This window comes from Peromyscus californicus, unplaced genomic scaffold (assembly GCF_007827085.1).
Source record: "Peromyscus californicus insignis strain IS unplaced genomic scaffold, ASM782708v3 Scaffold_3__1_contigs__length_106647218, whole genome shotgun sequence".
Classification (NCBI taxonomy): Eukaryota; Metazoa; Chordata; class Mammalia; order Rodentia; family Cricetidae; genus Peromyscus; species Peromyscus californicus.
Genome location: NW_026294551.1, coordinates 47,794,089 through 47,817,185, shown reverse-complemented (window position 1 = coordinate 47,817,185; position 23,097 = coordinate 47,794,089). Strand labels below are relative to the sequence as shown.

General features: G+C 49.5%; 1 long non-coding RNA gene across 1 annotated transcript; it reads right to left on the bottom strand.

The window, feature by feature from the left end:
- Nucleotides 1-1,838: 1,838 nt before the first annotated feature.
- Nucleotides 1,839-22,299, bottom strand: LOC128121387 (uncharacterized). Its single transcript, XR_008222172.1, has 2 exons — nt 4,998-22,299; nt 1,839-2,521 (listed from the first exon to the last, which is right to left on the bottom strand). It is a non-coding gene; the product is annotated as an uncharacterized LOC128121387 (long non-coding RNA).
- Nucleotides 22,300-23,097: the final 798 nt, after the last annotated feature.

The window sequence follows — 23,097 nt, the reverse complement described above, 5'->3', positions numbered from 1 at the left end:
AATTGACCAGGAGAGCAGAGGGCAAGGGCCTGGAAGCTATGTCTGCCTCTCTGGCATCACAGATGGAGAGCGGAGGGCTGTTTTCAGTCCCAGATTTAGTGCATTCATGGAAGGGGGCCTTGTGCGACAAAACGAACACCGCCACCGAGCCTGATGATTGGCCTGCTCTTACCCAGGCCAATGCCCATGTCCCTTAAAATTCAAGCAAGTTGTTATGCTGTTGATTTCATTTTCAACCCCAGGCAGCAAGGCCCTCAGTGGGAAAATCAAAAGTCTGAGCACTTTATTAAATTTTTAAAAAAAGACTTAGCAAGTCCTATATGGTAGAAGCGATTGTCAGCCGGAAGAACGGTTATGTCTCCTAAAGGCTCTGCCGATGTGTGCCGGCATAATCCCCGTGGCCGAGGCCTTCCAGGCTGGGCAGTGGGGCCCAGGACACTGGGTGTATTTTTAGTAGCTTTCTCCCCCAGGAGGTAGAAGGAATGAAGGCTGTTGCTGATGACATCATTTGTCACTCAGCAGCTCATGTGCTGCACAGTTAGAACGACACCATTGTTCCAAAATCAAAACCAGTTGACTCTAAATGGAGCCTCTCTTCAGCAAGCCCAGTCACGTCCCCCATTCAGGGCAGGGTGCTGTGGAGTCCTTCTCCCTTAAAGGTTTAAGTCACCCCCTCCTATCCCTAGTAAGGAACAGACTAGTTCCTCTGCCAATTTTTTTTTTTCTTTGAGACAAGTCCTTGAACTCACTATGTAGCCAAGGCTGCCCTTGAACTCCTGATCCTCCTGCCTCTATCTCCCAAAGTACCACTCTTGGCTTGATGGACTTTTTCGAAGAGTGTTCTGGTGGCCTAAGGTGATATGTCAGTTGGTAAGGCGCTTGCTGTGCAGGCTTGAGGACCTGAGACCCAGTCTGCAGCGTTCATGTAAGAAGCTCAGCACAGGGGACTCCTGTAACCCCGACACTGGGGACGCAGGGACAGGGTGATCCTTAAGACTTGCCATCCAGGAAACTCTTTAAGTTCCAGGTTCAGTGAGAGACCCTCTCTCAAAAACTCAGATGGAGGGCTGGCAAGATGGCTCAGCGGACAAAGACACTGGCTGTGTGAACTTGACCCGAGTTCTGTCCACAGAATCCACGTAAAAGTGGTTGGAGAGTACCGAATCCACAAAGACCTCCTCTGACCTCTGAGTGCCATAGCACACCCACACTCACACAGCACATAACACGCTAATGGTGATAAGAATAATAAATTAAAAGAAAACTAGGCAGAGAGGGATTGAGGAAGAAACCTCTGGCCTATATACACATGGACAGCATATACATTGCACCCACACACATGCACACATGAACACATCCCTGACATCCCCGTACCCCAAAGCTTTTGTGCCAGTGTATTTTGCATGTTAAGCATATTCCTACCACACACACACACACACACACACACACACACACACACACACACACACACACACGTGCATGCCCCTTTCTTGCCCCTCCTGTCTCTCCTTAGTCCCCTTTGTCTCCTTAGACAATTTTACTTCTACTTTCTTTTTCTACAAATTTTATTTTATTTTTACTTTATGTGCACTGGTGTTTTGCCTGCATGTGTGTCTGTGTGAGGGTGTCAGATCTTGGAGTTACAGACAGTTGTGAACTGCCATGTAGGTGCTGGGAATTGAACCCGGGTCCTCTGGAAGAGCAGCCAGTACTCTTAACTGCTGAGCCATCCATCTCTCTAGCCCCCTACTTTCATATCATACAAACATACATGCATGCATACATACATACATATATGATTTTATAGGCTTATATAATATGTAAAAATACAAATGAAAGAAAATATATATTTGTTTTATTTTAAGATGGATTTTCTTTACTTAATACTATTATTACCAGATGGCCTTCTGTCGTTTTGTTAGTGGTGTTGTTTGTTTTAGACAGGGTCTCATGTAGCCCAGGCTGGTCTCAAGCTAGCTGTGGGGCTGGGGATGACCTTGAACTTCTGATCCTCCTGATTGTACCTCCTGAGTGCTGGGAATACAAGCTTGTACCTCCATGCCTGGGTTATATGGTGCTGGGGTTCAAACTCAGATCCTTGTGCAGGCTAGGCAAGCACTCTAGCAACAGACTTCTGTCCCCAGGAGAGATCATCTCTTTCCTTTATCTCGCCTCCTCCCCAGCAGCCTTCTCTTCTACAGCGACAGAGGACAGAGTCAGCCATGTGGGGACATGGGGTGGTCCCTGGTACCTTCAGACAAGCTTCTTCCATGACCCAAGGGCTTGGATGGTTCTTCATTATTCATTCAACAAACACATGAACCAGCCATTGTCTCTGCATTGGGGACAGCAAAGTGACAAGATAGGATCTCTGAGGCGCTGAGAGGCGCTAGCATTCTCGAGCATTCTGGACCTCTACAGAACTGGAGCCTGTGTTAGCATAGTCTTCCAAAGCAAGAGGCTCAGCTGGGGTAGGAGAGTCAGAGAGGTTGTCCAGGAGGAGACGATGATGTACCAGTCTCTGAAGAAAGAGAAGTACCCAGATAAGAAGGTGGGAGACTGCCAGGCTGAGGGCTGGAGGCACACAGTAGCTCAGCCTTTGAGTTCTCTATAAACAGCTATGAGCTAAGGATGGAATCCTGTCTGCTGGGGTGCTGGGAGACTATTTAAGCAAGAAGAGGGCCCAGGGAGTCCCACTCTGGGCCTCTGACTCTGCTTGGAAGCAGAGGGAATGTGTGGCTCCCCTGCCTGAGCTCTCTTTCACTCCCCAGCCTCATCCTAAGCACATGGGCTCCCATGGCACCCTTACCACAGTTCCTCAACTGTGGATTTCATCATCACCACTTGCCTCTTGTGCTCAGCCAGATCCTTCCCTGTGCCAGCAAACTGGAGTGCTCACTGGAAATCTGCCTGGGCCACAGTCCCATTCCCAGACACCTGCTGCTTCCAAGCTCAGAGTGTCTCCCATACCGTTTAGCATCCACAGACAGTGCTCCAGGCTTTCCCCGCCCTCATGGCATGGCTCCTCCCTCAGCTGGCCAGACACCACAGCTGCAGGGAGCCACAGGCAATCCCAGGATTCGCTCTTCTGAGCTCCACCCCTCCTGCTAGGCATGTGCATTACCAGAGCACCAAGAACTCCACGTGATGTGTGTTGCCTTTCACCTAGCAAATCACCTGGTACTCCCACAGGCAGTGGGGCGCAGGAGCTTGGGAGCAGGTCTGAGGAGGTAGGGGAGCCAGGGAGGCTTCTCTGTGGATCAGGACAGGCTCAAGAGATGAGTGCTAGACACTGAGTCTATTGGGTTAGCCCCGACTGCTTCAGTTCAGACCTCGCTGGGCTGGGAAGGACCTGGCTACTACAGGCCTTGTTTCTCTTCTATGCTGATGTGGAAGAAGCCAGCCTTCCTTTTCTTGAAAAAACTTTTTTCTTCCTCCTCCTCTTTTTCTTCTTTTTCTGATGTGTGTATGTGTGTGCGCAAGGTTGGGCGGGCACATGCCACAGCATGCATGTGGAGGTCATAGAACAACTTTGTGGAGTTTCCTTCATCTTCGGGTTCCAGGGATCGGGTCATCATGTTAGCAAGCATGTTGTTCAACAGCTGAAGGCCCTTTCTTTGTGGGTTTTTTTTTCTCTCTCTCTCTTTCTCTCTTTCTTTTTCTCTCTCTTTTTCTGTGTGTGGGGATGGGAACAGAGTCTTATACAGCTCAGACTGGCCTTAAACTCCTGGTCCTCCTGCCTCTACCTCCCAAGTGCTGGGACTATGAGTGTACACCTTTGTGCCTGGCTATATTTTGGCTTATTCGTTTATTTGTGTTTTTGAGACAGGGTCTCACCATGTAGCCCAGGTTGACTTTGAACTCCTAATCCTCCTACCTTAGCCCCTGAGTGCTAGGATCGCAGGTCTGCACTGCCACATACAGCTTATCTGTATTCCCTTTTCTTTTCCTTCTCTACCTCCCCCTTTTCCCCCACCTTCTATTTTCTGTTGTGATTTTGAAACAAGGTGTTGCTATGCAGCCCAGGCTGGGCTTACACTCATGGTGGTCCTCCTGCCTCAGCTTCCTGGGATAACAGCCCTTTGCCACCACACCTAGCTGGATGTACATTCTTTGATCAAGGAAAGGCAAGTGCACATTTTACTGGGTCCCGTACACCCCTGGGCCTCCTGCCCCAGCTGTGGCCGGACTCCAGCTCATCAACTCGCGCTCTGTCTGCTTCCTTTCTTCACCTTCCCTTTGCAGGAGTTCAAGCCCTCCGCCATTCATTACTCCATGCATGTCACCAATCACCAACTATCAGTTTCTGATGGGCCAATCTTCTTCTCCCTCCGCCTACTTGGAAAATACCTCGAGAACCTTTGATGGGGTGTTAAAATACCCTTTACAATTCTGTGCTCTGTGTCTCCTTCTGCTCTTCTAACTGTCCCTTTTAACTCACTGCACTTCCCATGTAAATCTCCCAGCCTCCCCCCTTACAGGCTGTTAATAAATACGAGCTCTAAAAAAAATACATAAACATCTATTGTTGGCTCAATAACTCACAGTGCAGCCAAAAAGCCAGAAAAGAGGGCTCTTCATGGTGAACGCATGCTCTCCCTCTCTCTCTCTCTCTCTCTCTCTCTCTCTCTCTCTCTCTCTCTCTCTCTCTCTCTCTCTCGCTCTCGCTCTCTCTCTCTCTCGCTCTCTCTCGCTCTCTCTCTCTCCTCTCCTCTCCTCTCCTTCCCTTCCTTCCTTCCCTCTCTCCCTCCTCTCCCCCCTCTACCTCCTTGTCCTCACCTCTTTCAAGAGGGTTTCTGGAACCAGGGTGGTTGGTTTATGGTTCTAAAAGTCCAGTGGGTGCAGAGCCTGAGGTTGCCCCAGAGAAGAAGAAAACAGAATGCAACCGTGGGGCTCACTGACAGGGCTCCCATTTCGTGCAATGAGGTTTGGGGACAAAGGAGATCTAGGGTTGGGAGTGGCAGCTAATTTAAGTGACATTTCAGTGGGCCCCTTACCTCTGCGAGAAGTGGGTCAGCCTCCTCCAACACTCAACGCCAGCCTGCACCGCTGTGGCCCGCCTCCCGTCCCGCTCCTTTCAGCTCTCATTTCTCATTAGAGCCGTTAGTTTCTAAGCACCAGGAGGGTGGAGAAGGCTGTGCCTTTGTGTCACTGGTTTCTGTGTGGCAGTGTGCACATCAATGGCATGCCTGAACGGCAGAATTTGACATTACTGCTGCAGAATGTGCTTGGGTCACGGTGCTTTCCAAATTGGCTAAGGCTCCATGCCACCCCCTGCTCCTTTGCCCAGGCAGCTCGGAGCCCCTGCCAGTCTTGGTTTCTGCTGCTCCCTCTGGGGGGCCTCCGAAAAGAGAGGCAGTGAGACATGTATTAAACTCTTCAATCTCTGTAAGTACCATTTCCTGGGAGAGCTGCTTGGAGGAAGGAAGCGATGGCAGAGCCCAAGACCTAAACATGGAGATGTTGTGTCCCGATGCCTCTGTCACAGCCTCCTGCCGCCATTCTGGGGAGCAGTCATGGACAAGACAATGATGTCTCTGTCCAGCCAGACAACCCAAGGACACAGAAGATGTTCTCAGGGACAGAGGGCTAGCAGAGGAGGGGCACCGGATGAAGGACATACCCACACATCGGCACTTGGAAAGAGAAAGCACAGCTCCATGGGGCAGTTGTGTGGCCAGTAGGAGGCAGACAGACAGGAGGGCTCCAAAGAGAGGCATTTTGCACATGCACACCTGCACACATGCGTGCATGCGCACACACAGACACACAGACACACACACATGCACGCACAGGCATAACATCCTGTCATTGGACCTCATGCAGCCAAGTGTGGGACATTCATGCAACCAACAGCTCTGAGCCCCGATGATGTGCAAAGCCCCAGCCAGGCCATTGGGTGTCTGGGTGAGCAAGGCAGGCCCGCACACTTGGGGTACATTTCTACCAGCGAGGAGGAAGCTGGTAGAAAGCTGAGTTTCCTTTTATTGGATTGTAAGGGTAGTCAACAGGAGAGGGACACGGGGATCGGTCATAGAGGCGTCACTTGGGATGAGTAAAAATGGAGGCTTTGTCTCACTTCCTCACAGGCTGGTGACCCTCTTCAAGGTTTTTTTTTTCTTTGTGATAAGGTGGCAGATCAGGGCTGAGGCCTGAGCCAAGGCGTATCCCTCCTCCAGGGCCGGAGGGGTTTATCTGATGTCCCAGCAGTGGAAAGCTCCTACCTCCACAGGCCTCGAGGTTCTGTGCTCCAGCGGCCGGCTGGGCCACATTGACATTCTCCCCCCGCATGAGGGGGTCACAGGGGTCTCTGAGATGTTTTTATTCTTTATCCAGGTGTCTGAGCCTCAGAGGCGCTGAGGTCCCTGACCTCTCGTCCTGCTTGCCACCAGGAGAGTCTCTCACTGTTTTATCTGAGACATTTAAAGTGTCACCGAGCGTCTGGCACTTTGCTAGTGGAGGGTACATACTTTCAGATGTCCTCACCAGCCTCTTTTACAAGATCGGCCCCACCCCCACTCTGGCTGACTGTGACCAGAGCGAGGGGGGAAAAAAGGCTGAAATCCACCCTGCGTGGTCTTACCTGCACAGAGCAGGGACGGAGTGGAACCTGGGAATTCTGGAAGTTGCTGTGCAGTCTGCCTAGCTGTATACTGCTGGGGTACAGCAGCTATGAGCGCCCACCCTAGGAGCTGCCCGTCAACCCCAACCTTGTCCTGGTGCCCGTCTTCTCTGTCCCCTCTACACCACACTACAGGTGAGGGTCTCTCCACTCTGCCGGACAGGTGACATCCCTCTGTCTCCTGTGTAGTGGGTGTGGAGGGCGAGTCTTACTGAATTCCTCTGACCGTCTTCCTCCCCTCCAACTTCACACGGGGTCCTCACTCTGGCCTCAGTCTCCTCAGGGGCTCTCCCTCTGCCTTATTCCTTCTTTGGCCCTTCTCACTCAGAAATAGCTTCATTTCTCAGAGTTGCTGACCCTCTTCAGACTCGGAGACAGCCTGCAGCCAGGCCACGGCCTTGTCTTCCTGCAGCTCCGTCTTCTTCAACCATTTCCTCTCCAAGAGGCCACTGGCAAGGAAAAATGAGAAGCAACTTGGAGTCGGATAGCGTGTCACGATTTGAAAGACCCTCCCCCTTGTAGATACAACCTGATAACAGGACACCCCCCCCCCCTGCAGTGGGAAGATTTGATTATGCCCCCCCCACACTTGCAGATATAAAGAAGTAGGTCTACCAGTTACTCAGACCCACGTTCCCCTCCTTCCCCAAGTGGACAGTTTTCTACACCCAGACTACCACTACCTGCCCATCTATGTGACCCAGGGTAAGACAGGCATACATTGGGGAACCCAGCGCATCTTCTCATACTCACAGCTTTGGGAACGGAAAAAGTGTTAGATGTCTTGGCAACAGCCCCAAGGTCCCAGGTCTCGATTTCCTTACACATTTTCTTTGCTGCTCTGACCCTCAAACTTCCCCAAATACATCACTAGGACCTCCAACTCAGGTGACAGAAAGAGCTGGCAAGAATTCTCCCCTCTTTCCCACTGAAAGTAGGGGCATGGTGACAGGAAATCCCCAACAGGCCAAGGTTTCTCTCATCTCTGGGTAGCTGAGGCTAGATCATTATTTCTGTGAGACCTTGGATTAATTTCAATAGATATCAAGAGTAGTGAAGAAAGAGAAGACCTGGGCACATTCTTCTTCCTCCAGGACACCACGAGGCGGCCACCATGTAAAATTAAGTAGCGGCAAAGGCCGACTCGGCGTTGATGGTGAGATCTGGGTGTGCCAGGCCCTGGGTCTATACCCAAGCCACAAAAGGAAGAGAAAATGGCTGACCACAGGGCCTGCAAGAACCACTTCAATTAGGTCCATTTCTAGCACTTTCCTCTCCAAGGGTCCAGTTTGTTTGTTTATGTGTGTATAAGCATGAACATGCCACAGCACATGTGTGGAGGTCAGAGGAGAATGTTCGGGAATTGGTTTTCTCCTTCCACCGTGGGGGTTGGGAATTGAACTCAGGTTGTCAAGCATGAACAGCTTCTACCTACTGAGCCGTTTCCTCTGTCTGTCTGTCTCTTTCTTTCAACAGCTCTTTGTGCTTCAAGCTTCTTTTCGTAATCCATTTTGAGTCTCTTTTCAAAGCGTTTGTGAACCCGTGACTGTTCTAGGAATTTTTGTTTTCTTCTCATTGTTTTTCTTCACTTGAGAAATCAGCCAGGTGTGGTAGCATAGGTCTAAGATCTCAGTGCTTGGGAGGCTGGAGTAAGAGGACAGTTGTGAGTTCAAAGCCAGCCTGGGCTCCATTACAAGTTCAAGGCTAGCCTGGGATGCATAGTAAGGACCTGTCTCAAAAACAAAGGAAAGGAAGGAGGAACGAAGGAATGAAGGAAGAGGAGGGGGGAGGAAGAGGAGGGGAGAGGAAGGGAGGGGGAAGGAAGAGGAGTGGGAGGAAGAGGAGGGGGAAGGAAGGGAGGGGGAGGAAGAGGAGGGAGAGGTTTGGCGGAGGCTTGTCAGGCCTGTGCCTTGCTCTAATTTTGACCCCTAGGACTGGGGGAGACTAAAAACTCAGCACCAAAGAGAATTAGGGTGGGGCTAGAGAACTGGCTTAGTTGGCCAAGTGCTTGTCATGTAAGCGTAAGAACACAGGTTTGTATCGTAAGAACACAGGTTTGTAGCGTAAGAACACAGGTTTGTATCGTAAGAACACAGGTGTGTATCGTAAGAACACAGGTTTGTATCGGCAGCACCCGCCCGGGGGAAATGCTGGGCCGTGGGGTCAGAGACAGTTCCCTGGGCAAAGACGCTTGCTACCAAGCCTAGGAATGCACGTTTGATTTGAGTATCCACATAGTGGAAAGAGAGACAACTCCTGAGGGCTGTTCTTTGACCTCCACACATGCCCTGGGGCGTACACACACACACACACACACACACACACACACACACACACACACACACACACACGCATGCACAGATAAATAAATGTAAGAAAGAAAGATGAAAGGAAGGAAGGAAGGAAGCGGGTCATGTGTGGTGGTACACACCTTTGATCCTGGCACTTGGGAGGCAGAGGCAGGCGGATCTCTATGAGTTTGAGGCCAGCCTGCTTGAAGGAAAGAAGGAAGGAAGGAAGGAAGGAAGGAAGGAAGGAAGGAAGGAAGGAAGGAAGGAAGGAAAAGAAAAGCCAGGCAATGGTGAAACATTTGTAACCCCAGTGCTAGGGAGGCAGAAACGGGGTAAGTGGAACTCACGGCCCACCAGTTTAGCCAGTTGGTGAGTTCTAGACTGGGTGGGAGAGCCTGTCTCAAAATTAAGGTGGAGAGATACTGAAGAAGATCCCTGGCACCAACATATCCTCTGCACAGATGTGAGTGAGTACATACACGCACACACAGACACACACACGCACACGCACACGCATGCATATAAACTAAACACAGCTCTGACTGCCCCAGCCTCCCTCATGCTAGGAATACAGGTGAGCATCTTTGCTCTCGGGTCTAGTTTGATTCAGATCTGTCTTCTTCCCTTCTCCCTCACACAATGGGAACTAAGGAGGAGGAGGAGGATTAAAAGATAACCAGAAGGCAGCCGCGGAATCCCAGGCCAGGCCCTCTGCTTCCCAACCATGCTACCATGCAACTGGGGAGTCAAAGCTCCAGCCAGTGCTTTCCAAACGCTCGTCTGAAGACAAGGGGAGCCTGTGATTACGGTTTCTGCTGATTTCCAATGAAACACTAATGCAGTGGGCTTTTCATTAAGCCAGATTTATTCAATCTAAAGATAATCCTTTATTCAGAAAGTGCATCTTTATATGTGGTTGGGGGAAGAGTGATGTTCTAAAAGAATTTCTTTTCTGAACTAATGGCACTGGTACATTGGTGGCTGCGACTTGGGTTCTCTAGTTGGAGGTGTGTGTGTGTGTGTGTGTGTGTGTGTGTGTGTGTGTGTGTTGCCCCTCCAAATTATTTCTGGAATTTTACTCTTTTTTGTTTGTTTGTTTGGTTTTGGTTTTTTGAGACAGGGTTTCTCCGTGTAGAGCAGGCTGGCCTGGAACTCACAGAGCTCCGCCTGCCTCTACCTCCCAAGTGCTGAAATTAAAGGCGTGCACCATTGCCGCCCAGCTGGAATTTTACTTTTGTGGGGTCCCCACGCTCAGTGAATGGTGGTATTGGGGGAGTTTGGCTGTGCAGTTCTGGCCTTTCCCATTCAAAGCGAGGGCTGCTTGCTGGAGTCAGCCCTTACCCCTGGTCTCCTTCCCCTTTTACCTGTCTCCCCGTCATCTGCAGACAATTATCCTCAATAACTAGCCAATTACCCTTGAAGACAATTATACTATTCCACCAGCAAACGCCGATGCTCTTTTCTTGGGTCTTTTAATGAAGTCGATATTAAGGAGATACTTTATTTACATAAAGTCAAATGGCTCTCTTTTAGAAGGGTTTGGGTTCAATGTCAAAGTTTTAAAATCTTAACTAGAGGATGGGTGTAGAGGGCTTTTGGCTAGGGTGGAAAAGAGATGGAGGGACTCACTCTGATGCTACCTTACAAGGTAGGATGCCCAGAAGAGGCGAAAGGATGACGTGGGGCCTCCCTCCTCAAGCTAATGAAATCTGGAAGCAGGGATGATCTAGGCTCTAGCAGTGGAACCATTCAGAAGTGTCTGCCTTTGACTGACCACAGCTCCCGCCCTCCCCTCCCCCAACCTCTCTGGGGACCTGCCAGCGCTAGGAGCTAATCGCTTCAGGGAGCTAGATTGAAATGTGTTGCTCACCCTAGCTGCTCAGAAAACGTTTATCCCAGGCAAGGACTGACTGAGACCAACCGTGACATCTGCCAATCAGGGGGCCAAAGGTGCAGCAGGCAGGGTGGGATCTAGCAGAAACAGCTCCATCACAGCCCTCCCAAGAAAAAGTAGGGGGAAAGGCTACCATTTTTTTTTCTCTTGGCAGATGGGCCCTGTTTCGATGCTTTGGGCCTTACCTGGCCACTGTCTTTGCCCTGGACTTGGCCCAGGCAAAAATGTCAGGGAGATGCAGGTTCTTTCCAAGTTAGAGGGGAAAAAAAACCCAAACCTCAACACAACCTCGAAGTCTGCCCCCGCTGCGTTTCTAAAGAGCTGTTTTCTTCCCAAGCTCTACGGCATGGTGGCTCTAATCGGAAATTTCTTTTTAATCATAGCAGGAGTCCCAATTAGCGTGTTGGGTAATCTTTCAAGTAGAGCGGGAGTTCCATGGCCATAGAGAGCAGAGGCAATATTCTACATAAAGCCCTAGAGAAAGAGGGGAACAGGCGTCATGGGCCTGTGCACACATGTGTGTCAGTGAGCATGTGGTCTCTGGAGGCTGGCTTCCCACTCTCAAGACGAGGTGTGTGCACCCCAAGTCTCTTGATTCTCAATGCTTTATTAGGACCAGAGGGACGGTGGGGGAGGGGGTGCTGCTCACGATGCAGAAACCCCAGCCTGGTCCATCCGGGAACCTACGTGCCAACAAACAGGTTGCACACACATGCCACCACCTCCCCTAAGGGTATGGGTATGAGGGACCAAGTGCCCCGCAAGACAGCAGGCATAGAGTTTGGAGGCTGCCCCTTCGCTTTCCATGAGATGGGCTGTACCCCAGACTCAGCCCCCACCCAGGGCCAGCTCTGATCTGGTACTGCCAGTGACCTACTTTCCTCTGTTGTTGCTTTTGGAAGTGCTGATGTCAATGCAGAATTCAGCAGAGAGGCTGAGTGAGAAAAAAGAGGAGGGGGAGGAGAAGAGGGAGGGAGGGAGAGAGAGAGGAAGAGAGAGAGAGAGAGAGGGATGGGAAAGAACAGGGACAAGACAATGGTGGCAAGGTCCCTGTACATTAACTGTGTGCCTTTACTGGTCCCACAGAACCTGCCCAATATAACTGGGACCCAGTCTGGGTGCTGTGGCTTCAGGCTAAGTAAACAGGGGAGAGCTACATGCAGCCCATCCCCCTTCTTTCTCTCTCCAGCAGGGACAGGAGGAGGTGGTGGCCAAGCAGCCATGCCCGGCTACGCCATCTCGCTATGAGGATCCAGACACTTCAGGCACCTTCCCTGGGTGCCCAGAGGTGCTGTGTCTGCATCCATCCCTCCTCGCTGCCATCTCGGAGAGGCAGCTGGGACCTGGTAGAGGTTCTCCACACATGCTGGCCTGGAGGAAATGGGTCTTTGGGGACACTGAAGGCAGTTTCCTCTCTACAGTGGCTCCTTGGTAACCCATGTGACAGAGCTCTGGTGGCAACCCGACCTGCTCTCAACGCCCATTCTCAGATGCCGCCCAAACTGTAAGGCTTAGGGTGAGGAGAGCCCCAGACTGCAGATGTGAGAGTGGATGGGAGGACCCTCCAGGGAGTCATGGCCTACCCTTCTGAACTCTAACAGGGTCCAGCTTTTCCATTCCACAACCAAGGAGAATTGGACCTGGGAGGAGAGGAACCTTTCATTTCTGACCTATTTGCAGACCTCAGCCGCTGAGCAGCCCCTGCAGGTGAAACTGCCTCTGGGCATCCCTCGGGCTGAGTCCTTCCTTCCTGGGGACACCTGGGCAACAGATCCTTCAAGATGAAACAATGTCAGATCCATGCTTTCATGAAATGGAAGCTCTAGGTCTCATGATTCCATAGATAGTGCATTTCCCTCCCTCTTTCGCACGGGAGTGGGGACAGGTTAGACGCGCCTGCTTGCTCTAGGACCCTCCAGGCCCCAAACAAGCACGGAAATGATTAAAATCATTTTTTCCTGCTCATACAGTCTTCAGATACAGAGGAGCCAAAGCCCCCATATGCTGAAATTAGACCCCGAAAAATAGGTTACCTGACAATTACTTGTATCTAAGTGGAGCGTGATTTAGCGGCGGGAGCTCGGGGTGGGCTGCGAAGGCTGCGCCTTCTTCCCAACTTACTGTCGCTTAACCTCTGGGTTTCTTGCCGGGATGATAATTCTCCCCATCGCCTTCCCTCTGGTGGAAAGCGTAATGAATCAAGGCTTGAAGCACGCTGAAGAGGCCAGGCTCGCGATGCCATGTAAGTACACAGCATCACCAGCCACCTCTCGAGTCTACACGGAGCTGATTTATTTACCTCCCGTGAAAGAGACAACAATCATCATATTTACACTTCATGCCGCAGCTTCCTGTGTTGCGCCGCAGCACCCCTCCCTCTCCATTGCCGAGGACTCCATTAAGCATGCTGCCTTTCCAGTGAAGACAGCAGCCCTCTCCCAGCCTCTCTCTGGCCTTACAGATCAAGACTTTCTGGCCCATCAGTCTGTCACCCGAAAACCACTGTGCTCCGACGGGGGCTGCGGCCTCCCCATGGGGAGGATGAGGAAATGAATTCCATAGGTAAAAGGCTTCCTCGGAAATCAGATGCTGTTAGTAATTAAGAAGCGAAGCAGAGGTGCGTGAAAGGTAAATGGATGTTATTTAAATGTTGCGTCATTTAAAGAGTGTCCTGGTGTTTGAGTTCCTTGTTACCACGCAGGGCTGTGGACGGGTGGCAATTAGGCTGGCACAGGTAGGGCTCACCTGCTGAGCTGGGGAGGGTGGGAACACACCTTCCAGTAATTGCTGCTGGGCAGCTCTGGATCTCCCCCCGCCCCCACTTCTCTCCTGGCACTTGACAGACCTTCTTCTTCCAGCAGCGTTCGGGGCTTGTTGCTCTTACACAGAAAATAATGTTGGAAGGCTTGCAAGAGAAAGGAGGGAAGGAAAAAAAAAAGACTGAAAGGAGAAGGCGTGAAAAGTTCAGGTTAGGTCTGGATCTGCTCCTCAGGCACCGAGCTGGCCGAGAGAGTCCATGACGGCCCACATATATGACCCTGTGGTAACGGGGTCCAGCACAAGAGCTCCTTGAGTGACCACCTGCCAGGAGACAGGATGAATGGATCCCCTGTCCTCAGAGCACAACCCAGGGACTGATTCTCCAATGCTGATGCGTGAGGGAGATGTCAACAGAGGTCCCCTAAAGAATGATGTCTCTATTTCCATGCTAATCCTGGTCTTCACCAGAACAGCAGCTTCAGTCTGAAAAGCAGGATGGGGCTCCCGGAGCTCTGCTGTTCTCCTGGGAGAAAGCAGGGGCTGTGTGTGGGGGCCGCAGAGGGTAGGGTGGGGTCACCCAGCATTGCCACTCCCCCCATGTGGCCCGTTTCCAGACCCCTCCTGGGCTGGTCTTCTGCTCCCAGAACACAGTGTTGGCTCACACTCGCCTCTGAAGGCATACCACTGCTAGCCCAGCCAGCTTATCTCCCCAGCGCTTTTCAAGATCAAAACCCTCAAACTCGTTAACGAAAAACTTCGTTTCGGGAACAATACCCACTAAGGAGCAGAATGTGGTGCCGACTCTCATGAAAGTGTCTTTCTACGCGAAAACTCTCTGCCGATGACAATGGATCCTTGGCAGCTACGGTTCTGAGTGAGATGCCAAAGAAAGCAGGTGACAACAGCCGTGTCCAGGTCAAAGCAGATTAGAGTCACTGCTGGCAGAATCTGGCTGGGAGCTGTGGGCTGCGAGTCTCCTCCCCTCCTGCCACTTTGTAAGGTGGTTTCCGAAAATGTCCTTCCTGTTGGTGCCTTTTCCACACAGGAACTGGATCCTGTGATGGTGAGCCCGTGTTCCCTGATGCTGTTGCTGAGACACCATAAAGGGATAGAAACCCAGCCACTAAGCATGCAATGCGACTGTACCTGACGGGGGGAAGCAAGCCAAGAGCAGGATACATTTGAGAGTAAAGAAGAGTAAGGACTAGGCAATGAGATGGGTATTCTGTCTGGGAGTCAGGGATCCCAATGCCAGCAAGTACAATGGCTCCCCCCTTGTTGACCTAGCCAGAGAGAATTCAAGATGGCAGGACAGGCTGTGTGAGTTCCCTATGGCCATCCAGATAAATGGCCACAAGAAGAGTAAACAAAACAAAAGAAATTCATGCTATTGAGACCAGAAATCTAGATCCAGGTTGTGGCAGGCTTGGTTCCTGGGTGTTCAACCTTTCACATTGTGACATGATGTTGTGGTTTGCAAATGTGTTGGGCTGCATTCATAGCTATCCTGGGACACATTCATGGACCACAGGTTAGACATGCTATTTAAAACCTCCCAGGGAGGGGCTAGAGAGATGGCCCAGCAGTTAAGTGTGCTTATTCATCTTTCAGAGGACCTACGTTCTGTTCCCAGAACCCATGTTGGGTGGCTTACAACTTCCTATGACTCAGCTTCTGAATCCAATGCCCTTCTTCCATGGGTACACACACACACACACACACACACACACACACACACACACACACACACACACACTTTTGTTTTGTTTTTCTGAAGACAGGGTTTCTTTGTGTAGCCTTAGCTGTCCTAGAACTAGTTCTGTAAATCAGGCTGGCCTCAAGCTCACAGAGCTCTGCCTGCTCCTGCCTCCCGAGTGCAGCCATCCAGTGACACACACAATTTAAAGAATGAAATTCTGAGGGATAATCTGCCCTTTCTCCTAGCTCGTGGCATCATTTCAATACCTGTTTATACCTCACCTTCTGTGTGTCCCATCTCCCATTCTATAAGAACACATCAAATGCACAGCACACCCCAAAAATCAAGATGTTTAACATAGTTACATCTGCAAAGACCTATTTTTCCACATAAGGTCACCTCATAGGTTCGAGACATACCTTTGATGGACCTGCCATTCTTCTCACTGGGTGACAAAGTCATCTGGAGATCTACCTCCAGTACAAAGGCTTGCTGTATCTGTTCAGACCTCCACTGAGTTTCCTGCCTGCCCGTGAGAATTTCCCAGTGGTCCTCGGGGGTGCCTATGACTTTGGATCTGCAAAGCCAGGCTCTACTTTCCAAAACCATTTTGCTGTTTCAGAGTGTTCCTCAGCCCTGACTCCCTTTTTTCTGAGGTGGTTTCTAAAGAGGCAGGTCACAGCAGAGCACGGTGCCCACAAGACACCCCAGGGAGGGGACCAAAGGCAAATACTGACCCCATCACTGAGACGGAGAACATCACTTCTCACCTAAAACTGGTGCTTACCAGGACCAAGCAAGGCTTTATAAATGTTTTCCTGCCCTTCTCCCTTTTCATTCTTCTTTTGGGATGTAGCCCAAGCTGGCCTTAAACTCACTATGTAGCTGAGGATGGCTTTTGGCTTCTGATTCTCTTACCTCTATCCAGAGTCCTGGGCCAGGTGTATGCCACCGAACCCCAACTTTATTTGGTGCTAGAAATCAAGCTCCAGACTTCATGCATGCTGGGTAAGTACCCTGCCATAGACTATGTTCGCAGCCTTTTTCTTCCTTTTCTTTGAGACAATGTCTTGCTCTATGGCACATGTTAGCCTCAAACTCACAATCCTCCTACTTCAGTCTCCTAAGTCCTGGGATTATGTTTGTGAGCCATCGTGTCCAGCTTCTAGCCTTTTCTAATGGATGACCATTATAGTCTAAAGCAACCTGTTAAGACAGGTGTGGTGGCATATACCCACTATCCCAGTACTTGGGAGACTAAGGAGGAATTCAAAGCCAGCCTGGGCTATATAGCAAGACACTATCTCTCTCTCTCTCTCTCTCTCTCTCTCTCTCTCTCTCTCTCACACACACACACACACACACACACACACACACACAGAGAGAGAGAGACAGAGAGAGAGAGAGAGACAGAGAGAGAGAGAGAGAGAGAGAGAGAGAGAGAGAGAGAGAGAGAGAATCCACTTTTATATGTCATTGGTTGCTTCTGATCATTAGAAAAACTTTCTCTGTGGCTGAGTCAGATCTGGCCTGGCTGCAGCACTGTCCACCCACTGTCCCAGAGCAATGCCGTCCATTGCTGTCCCAGATTTGCCTTTGGGGGCCCTTGAAATGAAAGTCACCAGCAGGCTCCAGAAGCTGCCTCATGCTAATCAGTGGAGGTTGTGAAAATAGCCCTGCAGTGGTTCATGGCTCTGCAGCTGGGCCAGATCCACCAAGGGGTGCTTTGTCCTTGGGAGCAGAGTTAACAGTCGTCAGTGCCTTTTTTTTTTTTGGAACGTACCCTGTTTTAGGCTCAGTACTGTGTGTTACTTCTAATCCATGTAATAGACTGCAAGGCAGGCAAGGATGCCATCCCTATTTTGCCCTTGGGTAAATTCTGCAGTCAGGCAAATGAAAGGCGTGGGATTCGAACACAGGCTGTCTGGCCAAAGAATTCTCACTCTGCTTCTGCCGACACCACCTCCCTCTCATGCACAGGAGTGGTCTACCTCTTATGCCCAGGGACTAGGACGTGGGGAGAAGATGGGTGTCCTCAAAGCAGGGTGAGGATGAAGTGGAAGCCAGCTTCATATCTAAACTAAGCAATGTTTTATTTCCATTTCCCCGAACATATAGTTCAGTTACACTTGGTTTAAAAAAAAAAAAACTTACACAACTGGTTCTTGAGAAATGTCAAGTATTACATTTCAGTGGACGTGTATGGAACAATCAAAATGTTGAGCATCCCCAAACAGATACAAACCTTCCTCAAAGCCTCTTCCAAAGGCACATTGCTGGGTTTGAAAAGAGCAGCTCGTGTTTCAGCCCCGTTGATTCCTTCCCATGTGAGCTCCAACTTCCAAAGACAGCTTGCCCGGAGGAGAAAATAGAGTAGTCATCCCTCTTATGGGGGGCAGGGTCTGTTTGAAGGCCTCCCACAGGGACTGTGGATGCCGCTTACTTAAGAGTTCTTGCCTCGCAAGCATGAGGCCCTGGGCTCCATATCTCACACCCTAAACAGCACAGGGTGCATGCCTATAATTCTAGTATTTGGGAGGTGGAGGCAGGAGAATCAGAAGTTCAAGGTCAGCCAGGTGATGGCGGCACACGCCTTTAATCCCAGCAGTCGGGGAGGCAGAGACAGGTGGATTTCTGAGTTCAAAGCCAGCCTGGTCTATAGAATGAGTTCCAGGACAGCCAAGGCTACACAGAGAAGCCCTGTCTTGAGAGACAAAACAAACAAAAAAGAAACTACAGAGAGAGAATACAAGGCCATCTTGGACTGCATAAGACTTTGACCCTGAAACAAACAAAAAATAGACCAGGGAAGCCTGGAACTGTAGACAATATTGAGTCCATACATATTATGTTTTCTCACATACATACCTACTTATTATAAAAATCAGATTTAGTTGGGTCCGGTGTCACACACATTTAGTCCCAGCACTTAAGAGGCAGAGATAGGCAGATATCTATGAATTCAAGGTCAGCCTGGTCTACAAAGTAAGTTCCAGGACAGCCAGAGCTACAGAAAGAGACCCTGTCTCAAAATAAACAGCTGATAGATAGACAGATAAATAAATAAAATCATGGGCTAGAGAGATAGCTCAGAGGTTAATAGTGCCACTTTTTCAGAGACCAGGGTTGGATTCCCAGCACATATATATCAGCTCACAACTGTCTATAACTCCAGTTCCAAGGGACAATCTCTTCTGGTCTCTTTGGGCAACAGGCACACGTGACACTCAGACAAATACTCATATACATAAAATAAATAACCATTTAAAGAGCAGAATCATAAATTAAGCACAGAAAGGTATTAACTGTAATGGAACAATCATAAGAACAAATTGTTGTAAGATCTACACAAGTGTGGCTGACTCTTTCCCAGCGTGGTATCCTGCACGAACACGTGTATGACTCCAGATGACCCAGCGCCTGCTGGATGAGATGGAGCAGATGATACGGGCACCGTGACTCAGCATCAGGCCATTACTGACCCCGTCCCTGGGAAGTCATTCCTAGTGGCATGATTAGCTCTCACAATGTCCCTGGTTGTCCCTGCCACAGCGCCACATCTGTTGGCAGTCACTGAGCACCTATCTTAGTTACCCATTGCAGTACTGTGGGGCTTGCATTCAACAACTCCTCAGAACTGTGTGCAGATGAGACTTACATGTGAGTCCTGGAATTTGTCATTGGATGTTTTCGAACTCCAGTTGATTTCCGGTAACAGCACAGAGGGCAGACCTAAGCGGGGAGAGGAGATGCTGTGGTTATCATCCCCTGCATGATGACAAAGTGTTTTGTGTATCCTCTTTACAAATCATTGCATCCAACCTTCACTTTCTCCACCCTTTGGGGTAGGAAAACAGATGTCATCCTCACCATACAGGATGGCAGGAGATGAAGTAGGTTCCAAGGACTGAGGCAGGAAACTCACCATGTCTCTCCTCTTTCCTCCAACTACCCTCCCTACAGAATTCTCTCCAACCAATTCAGTTTCAGACTTGAAAAGAAATGGCCGCTCAGGCTGGGGATATAGCTCCATTGGTAGAATGCTCAGCAAGTGTGCACAAGCTCTGGATTTGATCTTCAGCATGGTGTAAGCCTGGTGTGCTGGTACGCCTGTGATCCCAGCTGTGCACTTGGGATATAAAGGCACAGGGAGCTTAGAAGTTCAATGTTACCCTTGCATTTATATAGTGAGTTCAAGGCAAGTAGCTTGGGCAACATGAAATTCTGTCTCAAAAAACCAAGAGGGGCCAGTGAGATGGCTCAATGGTTAAGGCACTTGCTGCCAAATGTGATGACCTGAGTTTGATCCCTGGAACCATAGAAGGAGAGAACTAACTCTTGAAAATTATCTTCTGAACTCTATGCACGTGCCATGGCCCATGCACAAGCGTAGCAATAAATAAATAAATGTTCAAAATAAAAGGATGGCCACTCAAAACCTACCAGAGTTGGGAAGGGAGGAGAAAAGACAGGAGAGGAGATAACTTGGATCTGAAGCTGAAGACCTACTGTGTCCCTAAAGCTGGTGAGACTTGATTGCAGATTTGACCAGGGACACAGGAGACCAGCAGGAGCAGCCAGGTTCCACCTACGAGATGGAGCCACAAACCTGAAAATGAAATGTCCTTCCCACTTACAAGCCCTTTACCTCAAACCACAGCTTTCAGATGACAACTGCCTTGGAAAGTCTGCAGAGCTGGCAGGGCTCTCGTCCCCTCTAGTGTGCCCGTGTCCAGAACAGGTCTCAGTCACAGGTGCTTCTCTGAGAGCATATTGTCTAAAGAATTAAGGTTTAGGGCCACTTGGTAGAAGAAAGGGCGCTGAACTTTACCCTGCTGCCAAGTTGCTTCTAAGTAAATAGTTTGGGGATTGTTCCGCTCAGTCGTCCAGTACCAGCGGCTCTGCCAGACAATACACCAATGAGCCTTCAGATGTGTAAGACCCCAGTGGGCTTAATATGATGTTAATAAGATGCTAAAGAACTCATCCTTTCTTGAGAGGGTTGGTCAGGTCCTTGCCTTTTGCAAAATGTCCAGGGCACCAGCTTGGTGTCAACTCAGAGGCAAACCCTGGCCGAGCATGTGTGGAGACCTGGGTTCAATACCCAGCACAACCCCAAACTCCACAATGACACAGAAAAGCTTAATAGTCATGCTTTAAATCCTTTGTTGAGGGGTCTGGAGAGATGGCGAGAAGGGTTAAAAACCCTAGCTGTTCTTCCAGAGGACCCAGGCTTTATTCCTAGCACCCGCGTGGTGGCTCATAACTCTGTAAGTCAAGTCCTAGGGGATCTGTTGCCCTCTTCTGGCCTCTTCAGGCACCAGGCACATGTGGCGCAGACATACATGCAGGCAAAACACTCAAACTCATAAAATAATTTTTGAAAATTCTCTTGGGGTGTGGTGGCTCATGCCCGTGAATCTCAGGACTCAGATGGCTGAGGCAGGGGGATTATTTTGTATCTGAGCCTAGCCTGGGCTATAGAATGACTCTGTCTCAAAAAGAAAAAACCAGATCTGTTGGTTGAATCATTCCTGGCCAGAAGGAGCAGGCTGCTGCAACAACGGATCCCTAGAGCCTCGCCTTTCCCTCTGGCCTGGAGAGCCCGCCCTGGAAAGGAATTCTCCACAGACCACATTTCTATTTTTGGGGACCACTCTGCTCTTTGCACATGGAAAAATGGAGAGTTGAGGTTTACATGGTCATTTTTTTTTTTTTTGTTACAGTAATGAAAGCTTTGAAATGATCACAAAAGGAAAATAGGAAAATATGCCTCCTAAAAAGAGCTGAGGCAAATTATTATAGCAACCGAATCCTAAAAGGAATTTTCAAGTAAAAAAATATGGCTCATGCGAAGTTGTTATGGCAACTGACATTTAAAAGTAACTGGATTTGGGCAAGTTTCTTTCTCCACCCTCTCTGCAAAGTCTTGCAGGAACTTCATGCTAAAATTATGCTTTAATTTTAATTAGCCAAATAGGTCATAAATATAGCTTATTCCCAAATCCTTAGAATTTCTACCCTGCAAGGAGCTGATCTACTAATGAGAAAATATTTCCACAAAAACCCACTTACCATTAAGAACTCCTATCCAATATTTTCCTAATATAATTTATCAATTTAAACACATTGCATAATGTGGCATTGTGTAGCATTCCATTAAAATGATAAATGGCAACGGGATGGGGGTGGGGGCGAAAACCAGGAGATTAAACATATCCAAAGCCGTGTAGCTATATTTAAATAACTCAAACCATTGTGGAGGAAAACACACTGTTCTCATCCTCAAATACAGCCAGACTCAGAGCAGCATATCCTTGACTGTAAGGGTATTAATAGGACAGAGGAAGGGGGGCAATAAGAAATGACAGGCAACTTCAGAAGAAATAAAATTTCTATTAGGCTTTGTTATAAGATTACATCAAAGCAGTTCATATGTTTTAATCTGGGGAGAGAAAAAGCAACTACTTGGGGTTTGCGCCTGGGGGCTGCCTCTGTGTACTGAACCAGACAGTTTGCATAATGAACAATTTTCATTCAATCAGGATCTCAGCAGAGATAGCTCCCACTCAAAGGAATCCGGCACAGGCTTGTAGTTTTTATCTCCCAGCTCCACCTGCTGGAGAAATAGCGTATTACAGGGAGAAAGAGGCAGCTGGGCAGCATTGTCCTAGCGGCTGTTCTAAATTCAGGTACCTAAAGTTACAGACCTGACTTTAAACAGCTCCTCCCGAGGCTGAAAAGGGCTCTGTAAGATATCAGAGTGGACTCCGGTCGCAGGAAAGGAAGGTCCTAAGGAATGGTGGCGAGGATCTCCATGACCTTCCGACTGCTTTCCTGAACCTGGGATTTTAGAAACTGCTATTTGCATACTGGGAAGACTTAAGTTGCTCCAAGGCAGTTTGTCCCCAGTGACTGGAAGACAAGGTCATTGTTTTAAAACACCAAATGCATTTCCTACTTGGCTGGTCAATTTTCAAGTTTCCCAGCGGTCTGAGGCTTTATAAAGTAAGAGAGAGGAGGAGGAGGAACACGAGGGTGGGGGGTCGGGGGGGGGGGGGGGGGAACTACTCAAACTGGAATTGCATTTTCATGCACAATGGCAAACTTAAAGGCTGAACCAATCGTTTTGGAAAACTGGCACAGATGACATTGGCTTGAGGAAGGAACGTCCAGGGTGAGCCAGCTGGGCCAGGACCCGGGGCTGAGGCCTAATCCGCCTTTATCCGAGGGTTTAGCACGGCTCCCGCCGCTCACCAATCCCGGCTGGAGCCGCAGAACAGCTCTGCTTCACCTGGCTCCGTCCCAGCACAGTCTCACGGATGCTCTCCCGAGGGGAGGCCGCGCTGGGAGGGGGAGCGACATCAAGCTTCGTGAAACTGTTTTCGAAAACCTGGGATGATCATTTAAATGTTTAAAATATGCACATGGTAATTCAAAACTAATTACCCTGAGCACATTTGAAACATTTATGCCATCATCTTGGATCCTGCCTACTGATTGTGCGCGGCAGTTCACTCTGGTGTTTCTATAAACTGCTTCAGCGATTTTAACTTCCAGGCTAAATCAGGCAGCCACGGGCGCTGCCTCCCGCCCCGGGTTGGAGGAGAGACCCCTTCCCTGACTTCCAGGCAAGGAGGCAGCCCCATTTCTCCAGAGAGCCATTTGTCAGGGTCTTGTAGTTCTGGCTGCCGAATCATGGCTCTTATTGCTGTTCATAATCGCCATCTCCATTATTTAATTTAGATTAAAATGACCTCTTTCCCTCCCGATTCTTACTTCCCTTGTTCCCATTTCCTCTTCCTCAACTCGTGGACCCCATTTTCCCCAT